At 29.8% G+C, this 7153-nt stretch overlaps 1 protein-coding gene across 5 annotated transcripts in view; it reads right to left on the minus strand.

The window, feature by feature from the left end:
• Positions 1–3395, minus strand: part of LOC107453296 (cyclic GMP-AMP synthase-like receptor) — a 28710-nt gene extending 25315 nt beyond the window's left edge. Inside the window, exon 1 of one of the 5 annotated variants that reach the window (XM_071184095.1) lies at positions 3217–3395. The gene's annotated coding sequence lies outside the window, so the exon portion shown is untranslated. Of the gene's footprint in view, positions 1–3194 lie in introns of all 5 variants that reach the window. The other 4 variants (XM_071184096.1, XM_071184098.1, XM_071184099.1 and 1 more) reach the window with 4 other exon arrangements.
• Positions 3396–7153: the final 3758 nt, after the last annotated feature.

Raw genomic sequence — 7153 nt, forward strand, 5'->3', positions numbered from 1 at the left:
CAACAAGATATAAATGTGTGTGTCAATATTTTCGACCAAAATGAGTGGTTTCAAAAAGTTAAATCGGAGAATTTCTTCGAGAAAATTTTTGATACACTCATGCTAAATTATATTCACAAAATACAAAAAAATGAAATAAAAAAAGAGAAACGTACACAATTATTTTTGTATTTGAATAAATATTTTCTTGGATGCCAAACCTGAGAAATAAATTTTTTTTGCACCGTTGGTATGTTAAATTTCACAGAAACGAAGAAATTTGGTTTTAATTATCGAGAAAAGTATTTTAAACCCAAATAGATTTTTTTACGAAAATTGTTCACAAAAAATGACAACTAATATATTTTAGTTCGCGGGCCACAAAAAAAGGTATCGCGGGCCGGATGCGGCCCCCGGGCCGCCAGTTGGAAACCCCTGATCTAGACGATAAATTTTATTTTATGTTATAACCATCGTTGAAAGGCAGACCGAATTTTCAATTTACAACTACCAATGTTGAACGCCGTATCCTTGTAATATTGAAACCAATCCAAAAGACAAGGCAACTCCTGGATCGAGTATTGGGAGAAATTTGCCTTCATAAAACTTTTTGATAGAACTAACCTGCGTTTACGTTACATGGAGAGAAAAACCACGAAAACCTCCCACGTTTAGCCTGGCGGCAAGAGGATTTTAACCCATTATCCGTCTACCGTTCAGGATATTTTACGTTGGCACGGTGTTCGATGCGAGCCAGGGGTGGAATTCGAATCGAACAGCCATTGCTGGGGTTCAAACCCGGTTCACCACATTGAGAGGCGAGTGCACTATCCCCTAAGCCACCACTGCTCAGACGTTAACAAACATGGGTGTCGTTGAAGGGGGGTGGTGGGTATATGTCCGTTTCAATAATTACAAAATTCTAAATGCTCGCTCACACTATTTCAGACAAATAAAGAAAACTTTTATGAAACATTATTTTAAATTCTAAGTTAAAAACGAGATAATATTATCTATCTTTTTGCAGGTTTTTGTTTTTGTGTGAAATTTAGACAGCTTTTGTATTTTAATTTCGTGGGCCATGTTACCCCCATAGGATAGAGAATTGAACTCTGGTCTGGAAGAGCCGGGGTTCAATCATAGACTCCGCTAAGACCCACCAAGTACATACGATATAAAAAATCTGTAGACGGACCTGAAAGTCATGTGGTCGTTCGCTGAGCAGTGCTATATGTACAGAGCTCGGGAGAAAATTTCCTTTACCCTCATATCTGTGTCTAAAAATTTCCGTTCTTTTCCTTGCAAAAATACATGCATAAAAATGAAATTCTACTTCAAACAACATGAGATATCGTATTTAAGGTGGTGTGAAATGCGAAAAAATCAGATTTCGATATAAATGCATTTAAAGACTTAAAATAATTAGTCTATCCACTGTTATCACCTTGCACAAAAACTGCAATAACTTTGTAAATAACAGTAGTATAAACAAAAGAAAAGTATTTTTAGAAAGCTAAGAGAACAGGGATTCTAAATTTATAATAAACTCATTTTCGAAAATTTTGTCCGAAATTATGTTTTTGCACTGGTTACAGTTAATAAAAACAAAAAAACTTGAGTGAGGATTTTTAAATTTTACATAAAATGACTAACATTAACTATTTATTTTATAATACAATATCCTTCACAAAAAAAAGTTGCTTATTATCTTACAAATTAAAAAAAAAATGAAGCAAAAAGTTATCATTTTGGAAATGAGATTTTATGTTATAGTTCTTTTAATATACAATTTTTTATTTGATTTTTATTATTTTTTGAATTATTCAAAATTTAATTCGTTTTAAAACATCAAAAAAAATTTTTTTTTCAAGCGAAATATTTCATGCAAGTTTTATTATTATTGTTTACTTTATTACTAGATATTAGTACGTATTTACAAAATTAACTGTTTCTTCGTATTAAAAACCGCGTTTCTTTTTCACTAGCCCAGAATGACTAAATATTTTTTATCGAACAACTTTAAAAATTTAGAACGTTAAATATGTTTCGATTTCCATTACCAAATTAATGATTTTAAAAATATCATGGTTTTCAAGCTTATTGACAAGAGAAAATTGACTGAATTGATAATTTTCAATGAAATAATTATCTCATATTGTAATTTTCTAAAATCTATATGCCGCTTATTAGAAAAGACCATTTTTTTTCTCGCATTTCTTTTCTTGTAACTTACTAAATTGGGTCAATAAAGGTAAAATTTTAAAAGCTCTTTTCATTCAATTATTTCTTAATTCGAAATTGGCTTTACGTTTCCATTGTTTAAACGGAATTATTAATATGTGAAAAGATATTCGATAATTTTTTTGTCTCCGGTTTAAATGTTCTACCTAAGGAAAAAAAAAACGACAAAACTTGAACGAAAAAAACAATGAAATGCAAGTATTTCGAAGGTGCAGTTGTCATAAAAGTTTAGACGAATATTTTAGAGATCAATCTAGACCTGCAAATAAACCTGTAACATCTTTAAAGGTTTTATACAACGACATTCATTGATTCAAATTATGTAAAAGCTGTAGATTTATTAAAGAGGATTATCAAAAACAAAACTCAGGGTCAATACAAGAGCACAACATTTAACACTTAAAAAGGTTTAGATCATCGAAGTATCTCATATAAGTAAATCTTTTTTTTTTATTTACATATATCATTAAAATTGGCTATCTGGAAGAAGTTATCGTTTCTAACAATTAGTTATGTAGTTTTAAAGAGCTTTATTTGTCAATAATTTTTTTAATCAGTTTAATTTTCCAAAATATTAAAAACCATTATTGATTAAATGAAAGGTCGAAAAAAAACGGTTTAGGGTAAAGAATTTTAGCAATTTCTTAAAATTTACCCACATTACAATTACAAAACACGCAGAAGCAAAATAATGCACGTGTTAAAAATACGAAGCCTTTACCTCTACCTTAAGACACTTCTTCGGTCTGTTGGCAGAGGGCGCTATTTGTGTTACGGAAAAAGAGAGAGAGCTGACCATATCATCAAGTCATAGAATTAAATAAAAAATACTTAGGGAGTCGGTATTTCGACAACTCGATGAAAATAACCTATGCCACTAATTATCGTTAAGAAATGAATCGAATAATTTTCTTTTTATAATCACCTATACTTAACTAAAACTATTACACATAAAAAAAATATTTCTGACTTACTTTATATGTAAACTGTTCTTACCTCAACTAGTTTGTCTTTTTTTGAAATAGTGCTGAGCTATTTGTATTCAAACAATAACAAACTGAATGATATACACTAACATAACGAGATAGAAATATTCGTTCCATTTATTGCGCAGAGAGAATTACAGTCTCGTGAGGAGGAAAGGTGGGGTGGGGCTTTTGCATTGGCCTTAGTAGTGAAGGAAGACGGGATATTTAGCCTTGAAAAATTCAAGAGCGGTATTAAAAATGAATAAAAAAGTTCGTTCATTTTGCGATATTCGAAGTTAATGTTTTTAAATTGAGATATTCAAAATATTTTTCTTCGATTCTCTGCATTTATTTATTCAGTGCGTGTAACATAATAACCATAGGTGCCACAAAAAAAAAATTTCAACTTATTTTTTGGTCAATTAATACTGTCTTGCATTGTTTATCAGAATCTTTAGAAATTTATAGCTCACTAGCACTTAAAATTTACCTTTCCTTGATAATAGCCCGCAAATTAAATCAATCATTTAATTACTTAAAAAAAAAATTCTTCTCTAATTACGAATAAAATCATTACAATATCAAAACAAGTTGAAATTATTCTTTAGTAAAATCATTTACACAATTTTGTAAAACCAAAACAAAAATGATAGCTAAACTTGTTATATCTTTTTACACCAGTCCTGAACGACTAACATTTTCCTGAAATCATTCATATCTTTATTTTCCATTTCACTATTTATTTGTTGTCCTAGCACCATTTTTTTAAAATAAATAATCTTGATTTAATATCGGCCAGCACGTTAATATGTTAGGTGCAAAATACAAACTCAAGCAGATTTAAAGTCAGCAATAGTATAAGTTTTGTTGACACAAGCAGATGTTGAAGTTAATTAAAGACGTTTTTTTTTTTTTTTAATACAGTTTTTATTAAATTTCCTTCACATCTGTGAAGGGAAAATTTTGATTTTGTAATAGAAATTTTGACCACTTTCCAACTAGCCAGTGCACTCAAATCTTTTTGTAACACTATGCCTGGTGACAATGACGATTTCATTAGTATCATTATACCTACAGGAAGCATTTTATCACCAAATATATTTTGTTTGTCCAAATTTTCGATGACCTACCGAATAACTTAGGTACTCTAATTTCAACTGTAGCTTTGTGTCTGAGAACAATATAAGTTTTAATATTTTTCTGACCAACACAAGCAGAATCTGCCTCTATTATCTTATCTGAAATTAATCGTTACTCAATATTTTGACTAGCTTGTGAGTTTATATTTATAAATGGAGTTCTGTGTTGGAAGAAAATACACGTATCAATCGTTTTCAGAGCAGTTCTTAAAAGACTTTTTTAAGCTATTTCAACGTCTAAGAGAACTTAATACCAACCAAAATTTAGATTCCCTTCCAACAAGCTATCGGCTCTATCTAGCATCAGGCACTAGTTGGAACTAGTGCCTGATGCTAATCCAATTTAATATTGTTTTTTAAATAATGCGAATATCACTACTTTATTTATCGAAATTTAAGCAGGAACTCAAAGAAACTTACAGACATAAGACTAAAATGAAAATTTTAAAATCTTTTTTCAAATGTTCTAATTTGGAAAAATGTTTTAATTTTTGTTTGACTAAAATAGGTATCAACTAACATTTAAAGTAAAAAAAAAAACTTCTATCGCAGTGGAAAAACTCCGTCTTTCGAAAATGCTAAGCACTATATTTTGTTTTAGGACTAAAAAAAATATAATTGTTTCCTATTAAGCTCTTAAAAAAGGTGGTTTTAATAAATTTTAATAAGTTGTTTTTAAATGTATACGAAACGTTTTTATTTTTACCCGTGCATTTTTTTTATAAATTAAGGTCAGTTTTTTAATTAGATTGCTTACCAATTATTAAACGCTGCACAGTTAAAACTAAAGTTGATTATCAGCCTCCAACCCCTCCCCCCCAAAAAAAAATTAAATAATTATCTTGCTTCCACTATTTTAATTCAATTTGTTAACTGTGACATCAAAGTAGACAATTAAGCCCATCCATTCAGTGTTGCCAGATTGGGCTACAAGTAGCGGATTGGGCTACTTTTAAAAGTCCCCGCTACTGAAAATTGAATTTTCGCTACTTGCTACTTTTTGGGCTACTTATTATTTTTCGAACGCTACAAATCTTAAATATGCGCTACTTTTTTTCCTTACTGAAATATATATATATNGTTCCTTTACTAGGATTTTTTCAAGTTAATGAAAATAAAAGAAAAATTTTAATTTTCTTGTACCTTTTTTCATATTATAAATCAAAATTATGTTAAAAAAAAAAAAAAAAAACTTCTATCGCGGTCGAAAAACTTTCCCTACTTCCGTCTTTCGAAAATGCTAACGTCTATATTTTATGTTATAGGATTGAGAAAAACTGAAATAGTTTCCTATTATGCTCTTATCCACTTTAAAAACGTGGTTTCTATAAATTTTAACTTGTTGTTTTTAAATGTATACGAAACGTTTTTATTTTTACCCGTGCGTATTTTTTATAAATTAAGGTCAGTTTTTTATTAGATTGCTTACCAATTATTAAACGCCGCACATTTAAAACTGAAGTTGATTATCAGCCTCCAACCCCCCCCCCCCAAAAANAAAAAAAAATAATTATATAATTATCTTGCCTGCTTCCACTATTTTAATTCAATTTGTTAACTCTGACATCAAAGTAGACAATTAAATTAAGCCCATCCATTTAGTTTACAATCAGATTATTGAAAAAGCCTCTTAAAACGAAAGTATAAAATCCATCTCGGCCGTCAGCCTTATTCAGCTGCCACTTTTGGCGATATGTCTGCTCTTAGCAGAAAAGTACGCGTTGTTTAAAATTAGAGCTCTTATTTAAGTTTGATTTTAATTATCGCTTCCCGGTGAGTATGAACCCTGATTTAAAGAGCAGTAAAAAAGGATTTCTGAAGACTAGAGAGAGAATTGAAGCAGTGAAAAAGATTAAAAATATGGTGAAAATAAAATAAAGATAAATAGATATAAGTTAAGAGTTAAAGCGATGGTTGTACATTTTTTTTTGAGAACAGGAAGTAAATAATAATAATTATAAGAATTTAATGTTCTTCATAGATATGGATATTAAAAAAATTTTAATTCAACTTCTTTGTATATTTTCTTTTTAAAAATTTTAATTCATTTTGGTATCTAATTACAATAATTTTAATACTTTAACTTTTCTGTAGAGACCTTTTAAAATTTGTATAAAAAATATGTTAAGCTTCTAATTTTGAGTAGTCTTATCTTGTACACCGTATTTTACTTTAACCACTAATTACGGCGGCTGCACAACAATAGTTAGTTTTATAGTAAGCCCACCACTAAGTTCGTAAAAGGTTATAGGCTTGTAAATAGATTGTGTTCTAGGTTTTATGACTAAGGCGATTTTAAAAATAAATATAGAACCCTTAATACTTGGGAGAACTTAGAAAAAATTTTGAAAGTCAAAAATAAATTAAAAACGAAAAAAATATTTAATTCAGTTTTTTGCTATACATTTAATTATTTTTGCAATTATTTTCATTTAATAACCACTATGAACAGCCGACCAAATTTTGGGTTATCAACTTCTTAGCCTTTGTAATTATGAACCCAACGCAGAAGACAAGGTAAAGCCTGGATCAATCATCGAAATGAACTAGCCTTTGTGGAGGACTTTTTGCTCTTTATCATTTGAGTTAGATGGAGGGGAAAACCACGAAAAGCTCACAAGGTTAGCCCGATGGCAAGGAGATTTTTACTCGAGATTCGTCTACACTGAGAGTATATTTTATATCATAAATGGTCGGTGCGAGCCGGAAGCTGATTTCGTATCGAGCAGTTTCGAGAATGAATATTTTTGATATTTAAGTAAGTATTGCTCAGACTTCCCCTTACCCCATTGTCAGAAAAATAAGCGAATTGAAAAAAAAACCCCA

The sequence above is a fragment of the Parasteatoda tepidariorum genome, chromosome 8, assembly GCF_043381705.1.
Source record: "Parasteatoda tepidariorum isolate YZ-2023 chromosome 8, CAS_Ptep_4.0, whole genome shotgun sequence".
Lineage (NCBI taxonomy): Eukaryota > Metazoa > Arthropoda > Arachnida > Araneae > Theridiidae > Parasteatoda > Parasteatoda tepidariorum.